This window comes from Spermophilus citellus, assembly GCF_964194105.1.
Source record: "Spermophilus citellus genome assembly, chromosome: 1".
NCBI classification, from domain to species: domain Eukaryota; kingdom Metazoa; phylum Chordata; class Mammalia; order Rodentia; family Sciuridae; genus Spermophilus; species Spermophilus citellus.
Window position 1 is genome coordinate 118844027 of NC_138182.1, and position 15727 is coordinate 118859753.

A 15727-nucleotide genomic window follows, 5' to 3' on the forward strand; every position below is an offset into this window, starting at 1 on the left:
ATCCAAATGTATAGTTGAATTTATAGTTTACCATGGGCAGTAGAAATATCCTGAACTTTATTCCCCACTAAGGACAATATCACACCCTTATCTCCCAGCTGTAGCTGTCTCACAACCACCACTATGCTTCAGATCTGGAGGACAGAGATAGCCTGAGGGGAAGCCACACCCCCTTTCTCTATTGATATTGTCTAGAGCATTTCCTTTCAGACTTGTCAGCATCTGAAGGCCACTCCTTAGAGCAGGAAGTGGGAAGGTGCTTCACAGCTGGGTAGGCACTTCCCCAGCTAAGAAGTTCATTACCCCAGAATGCGCTGCCCAGGTAAGGCAGCTACCTCCTGCATGTGGCCATGCAGGTGCAGCTTAACCCCTACTAAATCATACAGGAATTCCAGTCCCACAGCCACCTGGCTAGTGGGTCTCACACAGAGCCCTGGCCTATTGCACCAGACAACAACAGCTCCAGGGCTTCCCCTATAAGAAGAATTTCTGCAGGAGGCCTGAGCAGGAGGAGGGTGAGTGAATGTTGGGGAGCAGTTTACCACAGGAGCCTCTAATCCACACGTGCTCTTCAGTTCTCAACCATGATGGATGGATGGATGGAGGGTCTCAGCCCTACTGTAGTGAGCCTGAGAAGAAAGGATGAGTCATGAGTCCTAGGAAAGGGGGAAAGAAAATGGTCCAGTTGGTGTTTGACCACTTGTATACGCACTGGTCTAACGAATTCAATTTCTTTCTCAAAAACATAAAAAAATGTCTTTTGGATGAACAATTTTCACAAGCAGGAGAGTTCAGAGCCTGCAGGTTGACCAGTAAGCCAAAGTCCATAGGCCTCAGGGGGGGCAGAGCCATTGGCCTCCTAACAGTACAGTCTCTCTCTCTCTCTCTCTCTCTCTCAATCCCAGCCTCAGGCCTGGATCCTCATATTCTTGTTGAACCTGGTCCCAGTGGGAGCATTAAGCTGACCTGCACATCCTCTGGGTGGTACCCGGAGCCAGAGGTACAGTGGAGTGGCCCAGGACAACTCCAACTGGAACCTGCCTCAGAGGCAAATGCAGTAGAAGGAGATGGCCTGTACCGTGTGGAGTCCTCTCTCTCAGTAGAGGAAAGTTCCAGAGAACATGTGACTTGTTCCATCAGGAACCCTGTCCTCAATGAGGAGAAGAAGGGCCACGTGTCCATGGCAGGTCAGTTCCCTCCCAGGTGCTCATCCAGAGGTTCCAGTGCAGATAGGAAGCTGTGAGGAGCAGAGACTCCTGACACAGACTGCAATGAGGGTCCAGAGTGTGCCTTGTCACTCTTGAGTGGGGACTTCCTCAGATATACCCCTGTGCACTCCTGCTGAGGTCAACAAGGTCATTATTTCACAGGGTAGAAGTGGATATGCCAAAGCCTTCAAGAGTAACAGGGCTGACAGGGGTCTGTCAGAGCCCCTTGGAACTTTCCACTGCCCAGACTCACCCTGCACAACCATTGAGATTCTTCCCCCACTTGTCAAGTTTACCTGATGTGCTTATCACAGCCACCTCTGTGACCTTGACACATGCAGACTGTTTTGTGCTCAGGTTTGGACTAGTAAAAAGGGCTAATAATAGTATGTCCTTTTTGGAATGAGGGTTAATGACACAATTCTTTTCACAGGCAGAGAGGACCAAGCACCCAGGTGTGCCCTCCACCTCTGCAGAGTGGCTGTCAGGGAAACATAGCCTGCCCCCAGCTCTGCCCTGCACCACCCCTCCCTCTCCCAGTCAGGGAGCAGAGTGCAGTCTGTGCTCCAGGGTGTTCTCAGGCCCTTCTCTCCCCAGCTCGCCCCACCCTTCCTGGCACCTCACATCAGCACCTGTGCATACCCACCCTCTGGTGCTCATGGGCACTGGGGGGCACTATCTTTGTATCTCCCCTGAAGTGGCATTTCCTGCTGGTCCTTCAATACCTAAATCAGGAGGTCTCTTTTCTGGAAAACTCCCCCACCCGTGTGCACCTGTGTCCCTTCAGTCCTCAGCCTGCCCTTAGACATACATCTATGTGGCGACAAGGACAACTGGACAAATGGACCCATGATGAAGGCAGTTAGTACCTCAGGAGGGAGGGGAAGGGCAGGTGAAGGTGTATTGTATCTGCAGTCTGTTCCTCAAGAGCTGGCCCCAGAGGATCTCACATGATTCTGAACTTCCTGTGGATCTTACTCCAGGTGGGCTCTGTGTGGCAGCACAGTTAGGGGCATTAGGATGCCCTGGCATTTCCCTCAGGCACCCTGAAAAGCTGAGCCCTCAGCCCAGGCAGGCCAGCGCCATCCTCAGAAGCCCTGAGCAGACAACTACCCAGTGGGATTCCCAGCGGAAGCACTGCATGTGGAGCTGGTCTCACAGTGCCTGCTGGGTTACTTTCCTCTCTTCAGCCTGTCCACATAGCTGCCTGTTTGACAGGGCAGTTCGGGGCCTGCCCAGGCTGGGGGGAGGCAGGAAGTGGAGGTCCTTAGGAGGGCTGGGGAGGCTTGGGGTCTCTGATGCCTGGTGACATCTCCATGAGGAAACAAGAAGGACTCGTCCCCATCAGCCAGGCCACCTGCAGTCAGCCTAGATCTCAGCGCCAAGGTCCTGTTTTCCAGGTGACCTGTTCACCAGGGTCAGCCCCTGGACTGTGGTGCTGGCTGTGTTTGATGTTCTTGTGGCTATCAGCTTGGTGGTCATCGGTGCTATCCTCATGAGGACCACAAAAGCCAAAGGTAAATGGAAAGAGTGGGGCTGACATCATTTTTGGAATTTTCATGGGATTGCCATAAAGGTAACAGGGAAATGGACTCAGGATCCTTTATCATTACAATTGCAGAGGAATCACCTGAGGAGGAAGAGGTCATTCACCTGCACAATCAAATCTTGTGCTTGACCTCATCTTGGACTGTGTGCTTGCTTTAGTCTGCCCATGCAGACTAGGAGAACCACTTGTTCAGGAGGGATTGAGTCCTCTCCAAGACTTCTCGGCCCTGCCTCACTAACTCTCACATCACATGGAGCTCTGTGCATGTGACAAACCAGTCTATGTGATATGGTTCACGGCAGCCATGACTCTCTCAAGGTCACAGTGCATGGCTCTGTGCTTGTGACCAGATGGGGCCATGTGACCTTATTCACTGCAGCCATTCCCTAACATAGAGGAGTAGTAGACCCTGGTTGCAGGTGAGGGGCTGCATTGGTGGGACCAATTCACACCCACATGCATTGGGAGAGCTGGATCTGTGTGGTCTGCTTAAAGAGCTAATGGGCAGAGCTAATGAATTTCTCATCCTAAACCCACAGGATTTCAGGTGGTTCCATAAACCAGTCACAGAGGCCAAATGCCTGTCACTTAGTCACATTCATGCAAATTATTAACATTAGGTGTGTGACAAAGTCCTTCTTCTTGTTAGTTGGGTGCAGCCCAAGAAGCCCACTGGGTAGTTGTCTGCTTAGGGCTTCTGAGGATGGTGCTGGCCTGCAGAAATTTTATGTGTAATTCAAAATGAATAAAATCACTTGCTAAGTCTGCAGGGGAGCAGAGGTCTTTGTTCTCTGTAGCCCATGCTCCTAGCATTGAGCTATGATTGACAGGTGTCTCTCAATGGCCCTGAGGGGAAGAGACCCTATTTGCTCATGGTGATATCCCTAGTACACAGGGCAGCAGCTGCACTGAAGTGCGTCCTCAATAAGTGTGTGCTGAGTGGACAGGAAAGAGTGGCTGTGGCCTCAGAAATGCCATGGAGATAAACTGACCCAGAGCAATGGCCACTGGTGAGCAGCAGACTGTGGTGGACATAAGAAGCAAATTGGAAAGGCTCAGGGCATTCAGGATTTCAGGAGCTGGGCATGTCCAGTGTGGGAACATAAGACAAGGTGTCCTATCAGTCTGTGCCCCTCAGAGTCCAGCAACATGGCCCACATGTTCAGTGGTCCCTTCCCATCACATAGCAAAACCCAGGATGAACTTGATTGGCATCTCAGAGACTCATCTCCATTTACCTCTGTGTTTTCTCTTTAGAGACTCTCTCTGAAGAACTTGGTAAGTTCTATGTCTCTGTTCTAAGCTCACTTAAAATTCCAGCCATTTTGTCCTCCAAACACTGATCTCTCCCTGTGATTGATTACAGAGGAACGAAGTTCAATAGGAGGGATAGGTAAGTGAAGCCCGTCCCCCTTTTCCCGCATGCCCATTACTGCAAAACCTCACTGTCCCCGTCACCCAGCTAACCCTGGATGTGTCCATCTCATTGCAGATCTGGAGGAAGCTCAGAAATATGCAGGTAGGTGCACAGAGAAGGAGGTGTGACTAAGAATGGCCTCATGCCTGTCCTCTAAGCTGTCTGGGATTCTATTGTGTAAGAAAATTTCTTCCCAAATGATCCAGAGAATACAAGTAGGCAAAGACAATGCTTAGACACTGCATGTAGGGACCTAAGTTGGTTAGGACCCAAATCCCGCTATGGGAGAGGTGGTCTAGCTAGACTGCCACAAATGCACACATGAGCTCTGGGCAGCACAGACACTTCTGACCTGACAAGCAAGCGCTGCTCCATAAGGAGTAAGTCCCCACCATCCCCTTGTGACCACCACCACAGTTCTCTCTGGGGTGATGATGAAGAGATGGCATTTGCTGGTAAATGGATGGAATCTCCATTCAAATCAAGCCCTCCATGTCCCTCAGGTCATTCTCACCAACAGGAACACACCCTCTTTTTCCTCCTTAGTTTTCTTAACAATAAAGTAAACATCAATCTCAGTTAACCCAGTCTCTCCATTGGGCTGTTTTCCTACTCCCTCTCCCTCTCCAGAACAGACTCATTTCATACTTGTGCATCCTCCTTCCTAATTTGTACCCTCTGCTGTCTTCCCACCCCAGCTACACAAATACCCACAGCCTGACAACGGCCCTCGTGGTCCTCAGTGGTCCCTACCACCCTCCTGCTGCCTCCTAGCTCCACCTCCTCCCACTCCCTCCTCCTGTGGCACTGGCCAGTCTCCTGCCCTCTGAACCCACTGCTGAGCTTCTGCCTCTGAGCTGAGCAGGGGGATCGTCTCCTTGACCTTCCCCGACCCTTCTGTTATGTCCCCTCTGTCCATGGAGGGCCTGGTGTTCCTAGTGCTAACACCTGGAGACCTTCTAAGTGTCAGAACCTTGGTAAAGACCTTTCCCAAGGGGTTTCCATGCTCCACCCATCTCCTACCAGCTGAGGCCTTGCAAGCTCTGAGGTGACAACAGAAATCTGTTCCCCAGATGGAGCCCTCTGGAGTACTTTCTTGCAGGAAATGAACTTCAGATCAGTAGTGGGGATGGTGTCCTGGATATGGACAGAGTGCTGTTTATTTTCTCTCCGTGTTGAAGAAAAGGGCCCTTAAGGACACGGGCCTTGTTCCTCTTCTTTGCTTTGACCCTGGCTGAGACGGTGAAGAGTCTCTTCTTTCTTTGTTATAATTTTTTTATTTGCTCTTTTTAGTTACACATGACTGTAGACTATATTTTGACATGTTATACATACCTGGAGTGTAACTTCCCCTTCTTGTGGCTGTGTATGATATGGAGTTACACTGGTCATGTGTTCACATATGAACACAGGAAAGAGATGTCTGATTCATTTTTCTGCCTTTTCTATTGCTACCCATGCTCCCTCCCCTTCATTCCTCTTCATCTAATCCAGTGAACTTCTATTTTCCCTTACGTTGTGTGAGCATCTGCATATCAGGGACAACATTTGGCCTTTGGTTTTTGGGTTTGGCCCATTTCACTTAGTATATTATAGTCTCTAGTTCCATCCATTTACCAGCAAATGCCATAATTACATTTTTCTTTATGGCTGAATAATATTCCTTTGTGCATAAGTACCATGTTTTCTTTATCCATTCATCTTTTGAAGGGCACCTAGATTGATCCCATAGCTTAGCTATTGTGAGTTGAGCTGCTATAAACATTCATGTTGCTGCATCACTGTAATATGCTGATTTTATGTCCTTTGGGTATAAATGAGGATTAGGATAACTGGGTTCTGCTCTAAATTTTCTGAGGAATTTCCATACTGCTTTCCAGAGTGGTTGCACCAATTTTCAGTCCCCCAACATTAGATGAGTGTACCTTGTCTCCCCACATCCTCACCACTGTTTTCTCTCACATGTATTCTTGATAATTGCCATTCTGAGTGGAGTGAGAAGAAATTTCAGTTTAACTTTAATTTTCACTTCTCTAATTGTTAGAGATATTGAGCGTTTTTTCAATTGCTGACTGATCATATTTCTTTTTCTGTGAAGTGTCTGTTCATTTCTTTGCCCATTAATTGAAAGGGTTATTTATTGTTTTCATTTTAAATTTTTTGAGTTCTTTATACATCCTGGAGATTAGTGCTCTATCTGAAGTGCAGGTGGCAGAGTTTCTCCCATTCTATAGGCTTTCTCTTCACATACCTGATTGTTTCCTTTGCTGAGAAGAAGCTTTATAGTTTCATATCATCCTATTTATTGATTCTTGATTTTACGTCTTACACTTTAGGAGTCTTACTGAGGAAGTCTGTTGTTAGGCCACCATGATGGGCCCACTTTTTCTTCTAGTAGGTGCAGGCTCTCTGGTCAAATGCCTATATCCTTGGTCCACTTTGAGTTGAGTTTCATGCAGGGTGATGAATATGGTCTTAATTTCATTTTCCTGCATATGGAATTTCAATTTTCCCAGCATCATTTGTTGGAGAGGCTCTATTTTCTCCAATATATGTTGATGGCACCTTTGTCTAGAGTGAGATAACTGTTTATTTGGGTTCGTCTCTGTGTCTTCTGTTCTGTACTATTGGTCTTCATGTCTGTTTGGGTGCCAGTATCCACCCTTTTTGTTAATATAACTCTGTAGTGTAATTTAAGGTCTGGTACTTTGATGCCTCTTGCTTCTCTTTCCTTACTCAGGATTGCTTTGGCTATTCTGGGCCTCTTATTTTTCCAAATTATTTTTATGAATTCTTTCTATTTCTATGAATAATGTCCTTGGACTTTTAATAGGAACTGCATTAAATCTGAATAGTGCTTTTGGTAGTATGGCCATTTTCACAATATGAATTCTACCTATCCTGGAGATGGGAGGTCTTTACATCTTCTGAAGCCTTCTTCAATTTCATTTCATAGTGTTCTGTAGTTTTCATTATATTTCATTGTCCTTCATCTCTTTTGTTAGATTGATTCCCAAACATTTTCTGAGGCTATTGTAAATGGGGTAGTTTTTTAATTTCTCTTTCAGTGGATTCATCACTGATGTAGAGAAGCAATTGATCTTTGGGTATTAATTTTATATCTTGAATTAATGAATTCATTTATGAGTTCTAAAAGTTTTCTGTTGCTGTTTTTTGGGGGGTCTTCTAAAAATAGAATCATATCATCAGCAAATAGTGATAGTTTGGGGTTCTTATTTTCCTATTCATAACCCTTTAATTTTTTTCTTCTAATTGCTCTGGCTGGGGTTTCCAGGACTATTAAATAGAATTGGGGAAAGAAGGCATTCCTGTCTTGTTCCAGTTTTCAAAGGAATGCTTTCAGTTTTTCTCTATTGGCATCTATCAAGTTAATCATGTGATTCTTTTATTTAAATATATTGATATGATAAATTCCATTTATTGATTTCCATATGTTGAACCAAAGTTGAATTCCTGTGATGAACCGCACTTAATCATGGTGCACCATTTTTAAAAAATATGTGTTGTAGGAAATTTTCCAGTATTTTATTAAGAATTTTTGCATCTATGTTCATCAGATATATTTTTCTGAAGTTTTCTTTCCTTCATATGTTTGTCCAGTTTTGGTATCAGGGTGATACAAGCTACATGGTATGAGTTGAAAGGGTTCCCTCCTTTTCTATTTCATGGAATCATTTGAGGAGGATTGGCGTTAGTTCTTCTCTGATGGTCTGGTAGAACTCCACTGAGAATCCATCTGGTCCTGGGCTTTGGTTTGTTGGTAGGCTTTTGATGGCATTTACAATTTCATTGCTTGAAATTTATCTGTTTAAATTTTCTATGTCCTTCTGATTCAGTCTGCATAGGTCATATGTCTCAAGAAATTTTCTGATGTCTCAAGACTTTCTATTTTATTAGAGTATCAATTTTCAGGATAATTTCTGATTATTATTTCTATTTCAGTAGTGTCCCCTGTGATAATTCCTTTTTCATAGCAAATAATTAATTAATTATAGCAAGTAATTTAGTAATATGAGACTTCTCTCTTTGTTAGCTTGGCTAAAGGTTTATCATATTTATTTATTTTTTGCAAAGAACCAACTTTTTCTTTCATCTGTTTTTTGGGGGGATTTTTTGTTTGTTTCGAGTTCATTGATTTTAGCACTAATTTTAATCATTTGATGTCTTCTAGTGCTTTTGATGTTGATTTGTTCTCTTTCTAGTGCTTTAAGATATAATATTGGACTATTTATTTGTTGACCCTCTATTCTTTTAATGAATGAGCTCAATACAATGAACTTTCCTCTTAGTACTGCCTTCATAATGTTCCAGAGATTTTGTATATTGTATCACTATTCTCATTTATGTGTAAGTATTTTTAATTTTATCCCTGATTTCTTCTGCTACCTATTGGATATTCAATAGCATATTATTTAAATGTCTCCAGTGTTAGAGTAGCTTCTATTTTATCATTGATTTCTAATTTTAGTCTATTATGATCTGATAAAATGCCAGGTATTATCTTTATTTTTTGTATTTTCTAAGAGTTGCATTGTGGCATAAGATATGGTCTCTTTTAGCGAAGGATCTGTGTGCTGCTGAAAAGAAAGCACGTTTTGTTATTGATGGATGAAATAGTCTATATATGTCTGTTACATCCAAATTATTAATTGTAATTTTTTGTTCTGTAGCTTCTTTATGTAGTCTATGTTTGGGGGATCCATCCAGTGATGAGATAGGTGAGTTAAAGTCACCCAGTATTATTCTATTGTGGTCTATTTGATTCTTGAAATTGAGAAGGGTTTGTGTGATATATATACAGATGCTTCATTGTTTGGGGCATAAATGTTTATGATTGGTATGTCCTGTTGATGCATAATTCCCTTTAAAAGTATGAAATTTTCTTCTCTGTCTCTTCTGATTAACTCTGCCTTCAAGTCCACTTTATCTGATATGAAGATGGAAATCCCTACTTGTTTACTAGATCCATGTAAACGACATGTTTTCTTCCCATCCTCTGACCTTCAGTCTGTGGATGTCTTTGCCTATGAGATCAGTTTCTTAGAAACAGCACATAGTTGAGACTTATTTTTTAATACAATCTGCCAGTCTATATCTTTTCCTTAATGAGTTAAGGCCATTTACATTCAATGTTTTTACTGAGAAATGATTTTTCCTTCCTTATCATTGTGATTGATTTATGATTTTTAATTTGAATTAGTTTCTCCCTTGATTTACTATTTCTTTAGTGTATTTCCCTCCTTTACTAGTTTTCACTTTTATTTTTTATTTCTTTTTCATGAAATACTTAATTGAGTGTGTGTTGCAGTGCAGACTTTCTAGTTGTGAATTCTTTTAACACTGTTTATATGGAAGGTTTTATTTCATCATCAATTCTAAAGCTTAATTTAGCTGGGTATAGTATTCTTGGCTGGCATCCAATTTGTTTCAGAGATTGGTATATATCATTTAAAGACCTCCTACCATTGAGGGTCTGGGTGGATAAATCAGCTGAGATCTGGATTGGTTTCCCTATAAATGTGAGCTGTTATCTGGCTGTTCTAATTCTGTATATTTGTAGTTCTGTTAGCCTCTTGCAGTTGATTTTTTATTTAATTCTTTAGATTTGGGAAATGATATCACTTCATTGAAAAGACTGGGCATTGTTTGGGTTTGTATCTCTGAGGCATCATCTATTCTTATACATCTTAAATTTGGTCGTTTCAGATTATCTCATATTTCTTGGAAGTTCTGTTCATGGTATCTTAATATCTCTTCTCCATGGTCAACTATATTTTCAAGATTACACATTTTGGGTTCATTGCCTGAAACTCTGTTTTCTGAGTGGTCTAGTCTTTCCATTGAATTTTTAATTTAGTTTCCTAATTCCTTCACTTTGAGGATTTCTGCTTGATTTTTCTTCTCAGAATTTCTCTCTTTATTGAAATGATCTTTCACTTTCTGTATTTTTCCTCTGATTTCACTCCTTACATCATTCTTTACCTCATAGATCAACTTAACTATGTACATTCTGAATTCTTTCTCTGACAATTCTTCCACTGTGATGTCAATGGATTTCTTCCACTATGATGTCAATTATTGAAGTATCTTGGTTTGTTTGGGACAACAAGTATCTTGATTTGTCCCTTTGCTTTTTCCTGTTGTTTGTGTATGTGTACAAATCTAACACTATGGATCTGAGGCAGTAGAAATTCTACTCTATGAACTTATAGTGTCCCTGAAGGTTTCCAGTACCGTACCATTTAAGGGGAAACAAATAATAACAACAAACAATGCAAACAATATACAGCATTAAAACAAAAGTTCCTGCTATGACTTCTAAATGTTAATTGTCACAATAAATAGAAATGATACATTATTTTCTACACACAAAAAAAACAATGAGTTTGCAAAAAGAGTTTACAATTTTGAATACGGTGGACAGGGAGAGAACAGAAATGATATAAGATGTGATGACTATGAGGGAAGAGGAGAGAAGATAGAAGTAAAAAATTAAAGGAGTCATGAAAGAGAGAAAAATAGAGATTGGCTGTTAGCAGAAGAAAAGAGAGAAAGAGAATCCAGGGAAAGAAAAGGTAGAAAAAACATATATTTTATATAATATATATTTAATATATTTACATATGTAAATTAAAAATTCCATAAATAAATATAAAAGAATATTTTCAAAAACTGAAATATACTAATGAAACATTCTAGTCTTCCTAAAACTAATTTATGAAAGATAACTGGCTTCAAAACTGCTAGGAATGAGAAAAAACTCACAAATATGAATATGTATAAATGTCCATGAATTATTAAAGTCACAATTAAACAGAGAAAAAGAGAAAGGAAAAAAACTCAATGAAAAATTACGGAATTTTTCTGTTGCAGTTCAAGGTTCTCAGCAGCGTTAGGTGAGGTCCTCTGGAGTGTGATGCTTGCTCCTCCCTCAAGGTGGGGTTGCTAGAGTGACAGAGGCAATGCCATAGGTCGAACTCCTAGAGGCGAGGTTTAGGCATGGGGGGACTCCAGGCCCTTCCCTGCATGCCAGTTGGTCTGGAGATTTTAAATCAGGCATCTCCAGGGCCCAGCAACTGCCTGTCCATGCTGGAAGTCTGCACCCCAGGATCTCCCTGGGTTCCACTCATGTGATGGAGGAGCCAATTCTCAGTCCACCATGTCACCTGCAGACCTCACATTTCCTAGTCTTGGGTTCAGTCTCCAAACTCCGACTCTCCAGCCCCACCCTATCAAATTCCCAGCTAGGTGGGTCTCTCCAAGCTTGTTCTGCAAGCAGCAGATTGGAGGGGGAGGGGAAGAGCTGGATGGGTTTCCAGGACCTATGTCCCCTGTGAAAACCTCTCTCCCAGTTTGATTTTCTCCAGGTTACTTAGGCACATTTTTGGGTAATGAAGTTTGGGTTTGCCAGACCTATATTTTGGGATAGACTCGAGTTAGCCAGGAATTGGTGCCCTCAGCTGCTTCCCCCATGCCATAGCTGCAAAATGATTCTTCTGTCCTCTTCAGGTAGGTAGGAGAGAAAGGGCTTCTTTCCCACAAAGGGATGCAATGCAGTGCAACTTTTAGTTTAGCTGGATAGTGGTTTTGGTGTCTAAACTCTTTGGACCCAGACATACCTCACGCCTCCTTATATGCAGGTACCTTTAATTCTCTTCTCCCTCCACTTTGCTGGTGGAAGGACCACTCTGGCTGGTGCCTCCATCCCCAATAGTGGCTGCAGCACTGGGTATTTCTTCCTTATTTTATTATATTCAACCTCCTTGAATATATATATATATTGAATATATATATATATTGATCTGCTTTAAATTCCAATTCAACCCCCCCCCCCCACACACACACCTTATTTTGTTCACCGACCTCGCTGAGAATCTACCTGTGTATTTCTTGGTCTCACACCACAGAACTGCCAAGAAAGTGACCCTCTCTATTCCTCTATCTTAACTCCCCCTCCCCCAGTGTCCTTTCTTATGCTCACAAGTGACTCATCTCCTTCCTTCTGCAGAGGACATCACACTGGATGCAGACACAGCTCACCCTTCTCTTCATGTGTCACATGGTGGGAAACATGTCGAGACCCTGCCTATGAAGCAAGATGTTCCTGATAAAACTGCTCGATTTACTCTTGCCCCATTTGTGCTGGGCCAAAAGAGCTTCTCTAGTGGCCGTCACTACTGGGAGGTTGAAGTACCAGACAAGTACACGTGGAATGTAGGGCTCTGCTTGGATTCAGTTAAACGAAAAATATCATATAATTACACCAGTCCTGAGAATGGTTTCTGGTCCATTTCCCGGATTGATAGGAGGTATGATGCCCTTTCTGTGCCACGTTTTGTTGTTAATGTTGAAAACCCACCCCTTAAAATAGTGGGGATATTTTTGCAGTATGAGAAAGGGTTGATCTCTTTCTATGATGTGAAGGCATCTTCCATTCTCTATACTTTCAAAAGCAAGTTCACCCAGCCCTTGAAGCCATATTTTTCCCCTGGGCCTCATATCCCAGGAGGAAATCAGGCGTTTAAGATCCTCCAGGTGCCAGGTGGTTCTCAAGTCTCCAGGGGTCATCCTCATAGACAATGAAAGCAGTGGCCATTCCCCAGCCAGGATGCTGCAGGGCTGGGGTTAGAGGAACCCCCAAGGGCCCTGGCTTCTCCCAGTCTTGGGGGACTAAGGGTGGTCCTGCTCACGTGGCTAGTTCCACTGATCATTAAACTGTGACATCCTAGCTAATTACTACTGAAACTGATTAGCTTCATTTCTCAACAAACATCTCTTTGATGTTTCTCACCATGCCTCACAGCCAATTCAGAGTATTTTACTTTCACTAATAACCTATTGGTTCTTCAGAGCTAAACATCAAGTGCTGCCTATTTCCACAAATTTCTTTGATCCAAAATCAGTGACCTGAACCCGGTTTTATACACAGAGCCATGACCTCAATAAACTTGCCTCTTGTAGAAACTGACACACCTGTACTCAAAGAGGTTTTTATTCAAGAAGCACCATATGTCCCTCTCCAAGTCCCTACATTATAGAACACATTTTCTTAACATCATTATCAATTTTTATATATTTAATTAACAAATGTTATGTAAATTCGTGGCATACAGTCAATTTGATATTGAGAATCCATTGTGCCATTTTTACCAAAATTACATTAAGAGATACAGGGTGCATATAAAATTTCAAGGAACTATTCACCTTCCAATATAAAGTCAGTAAACCTTGAGCAGTACTTCACAGTACTCACTGACTATTTCAAGTCCATCTAGCCATTCTCTGCTCTGTACTAACCATAGGCTGAGATTCTTATACATTTTGTAGATCCCTGGTAAGTGGTCAAACTGAGCTGCCAAAAGTAGATTAAAGGCCAAACTGGAAGGTCAGTTCTAAGACTTCCCCTTCCTCCCAAAGTCACCCAGCTGCATAAATGGGGCCTCTGAGAAACAAAGTAAGACACATACCCCAGAAACATTGATAGGAAGCTCAAAGTGTCCTAAATGCCACCCACAGATTAGCTCAGGTGAACAAAACCCCAGGGAATTAAAGAGAGATTTGAACTTTCACACATTGCAGTTTGGAGAGCAAAGTCACACATCAGCTCAGGGAAGGTTTGTGGCATATTCTCATGAAGGTAACCAGAAAAGCATCCTATGATCCTCATAGTTACACGTTGGAAGGAAATGAAAACATGTGAACACATGAGCAGGCACTAAAACTTCAAGCAGCCTTATTAATGATATCTAGTACCTGGGACCAACACAAATGACTCTCGCTTGAAAACTGTATGAATAAATTGTAATTGATTCACAAAATGAATCTGAAAATTTGACATTTTAGAACCAAAACCCTGACACATTCAACAGACACAGGATTATCAAAGACACTGTGCTAGATGACAGAATTGAGGTGTAAGAAAACTGTACACAGCCATGTATGAGGGTCTTAAAAGGCTTATCAGCCTGCACCCAAGAAATGGTCATGGTGTCAGGGAGGGCTACCTAGAAAGGGAGGAAGAGGGACAGTCTGGAGAGGGACATTCTGCTCCCCTTGTGCAGGGGTGTGTGCATGATGTGAACCCAGGGCACAGTCAGCACCTGCCTCCTGGAGGTCCTGGCATCCAGTGCTGGGCACCATCCCCCAAGGTGGCCTCTCATCATCCTTGCTTCCTGGGGTCCTTGCCCTGATGTCCAGGTGCTGCTGCCTTTGCTAAGTAAGGGCTGACACTCCAATGATAAAGATAACAGTTTGCACATGCAAGGTTCATCCTCAAGTGCAGGTCCACCTGGGTCCCCAGCAGTGCGTTCTATGAGAAGATGGCACCACACCATGACTACAGTCACGTGGTCCTATAAAGGGGCCAGGGAATCTGAGTCTCTTGCACAGAGCCCTGTGAACCAGGATCCTTGAAGTGATTTTTCCAGTCCCATTGAGACAACCTCAAACTATCATGTAGGGACAGATCCAGGATGAAGCTTCTGACCAAGGCCCAAATCCCTGAGCTGCATCTCTCCATGGCTGGTGCAGTGCCCAGGGCTTTCTCAACTAACTCAGTCTGAGGAGGGTGTTCCTAGCTGGATGGGAAGGGTGCATGGTATCTGTGGATTGTGTCACAAGCATTGTAAATAACAATCAGTAGGTTTTGTCTTTGAAGCACTATAAGAAATTCTCTGCAGTGTAGGCTTAGAAAAATGAGAAAGTATATTGAAGTTAATGAAATCTGAGTTTCTCATAGGTGGAACCTTAGTTTCCTGTGAGTCTGAAGTGTTTCAATCACTTTTCATTGATTTTTTCATATACAAATATGAAGGGGAAGGAGAACATGTGCCCTTTTGTATTCTGGATTGAAATGGAGGCAAATTTCTATGTTTCTATATGTATATATGTGTATGTATGCATATGTATAGATATATCCCCTCTATGAAAGAGTAATAGATTATCAACTAACAGAAATGTATTATTATTACCAATTCACTTAATGCAGACAGGAATCATGAATATGAATGTGTATTCCATACACACGTGCAGACACCTGTTGCTTAGAAGGTTTCAAACCTTTGAAAGCTCAGTATCAGTGAGCACACCAGTGACCAGAGATTGATCTGTAAAATATCCTCATGTAATGAAACTAGAGGTCTTGAGAAAAGAGGTGATTTCCAAGCAAGTCAATGTGTGGGTTGGGCTTCTTAGGTATTGTTGTAAAGAAGGGAATCTCTCTAGATAGTCCTGTTTATTGAAGTATAAATTTTCGAATGATGCCTCAGATTTTCAGAAGAATTGTGATGTTAATTCATCTTACATTTCTACTTTTGTTGATTTAGGTGTTTTCTTCCTCTCTCTCTCTCTCTCTCTCTCTCTCTCTCTCTCTCTCTCCCCCCCCCCACTCCCCCACAATTTATAATTAGTTTGGCTGAGGGTTTACAAATATTGTTTGTGTTTTTAAAGAAGCAACTCTTTAATGTATTGAAACTGCAAATTGTTTTCTTTCCTCTTTCATTAATTTCATTTCTAATCTTAATATTTTCTGTC

At 42.4% G+C, this 15727-nt stretch overlaps 1 long non-coding RNA gene across 1 annotated transcript; it reads left to right on the plus strand.

The window, feature by feature from the left end:
* The first annotated feature begins 333 nt into the window (after window positions 1-333).
* On the plus strand, window positions 334-2717 carry LOC308655954. Its single transcript, XR_014023564.1, has 3 exons — window positions 334-515; window positions 906-1187; window positions 2609-2717. It is a non-coding gene; the product is annotated as an uncharacterized lncRNA (long non-coding RNA).
* Window positions 2718-15727: the final 13010 nt, after the last annotated feature.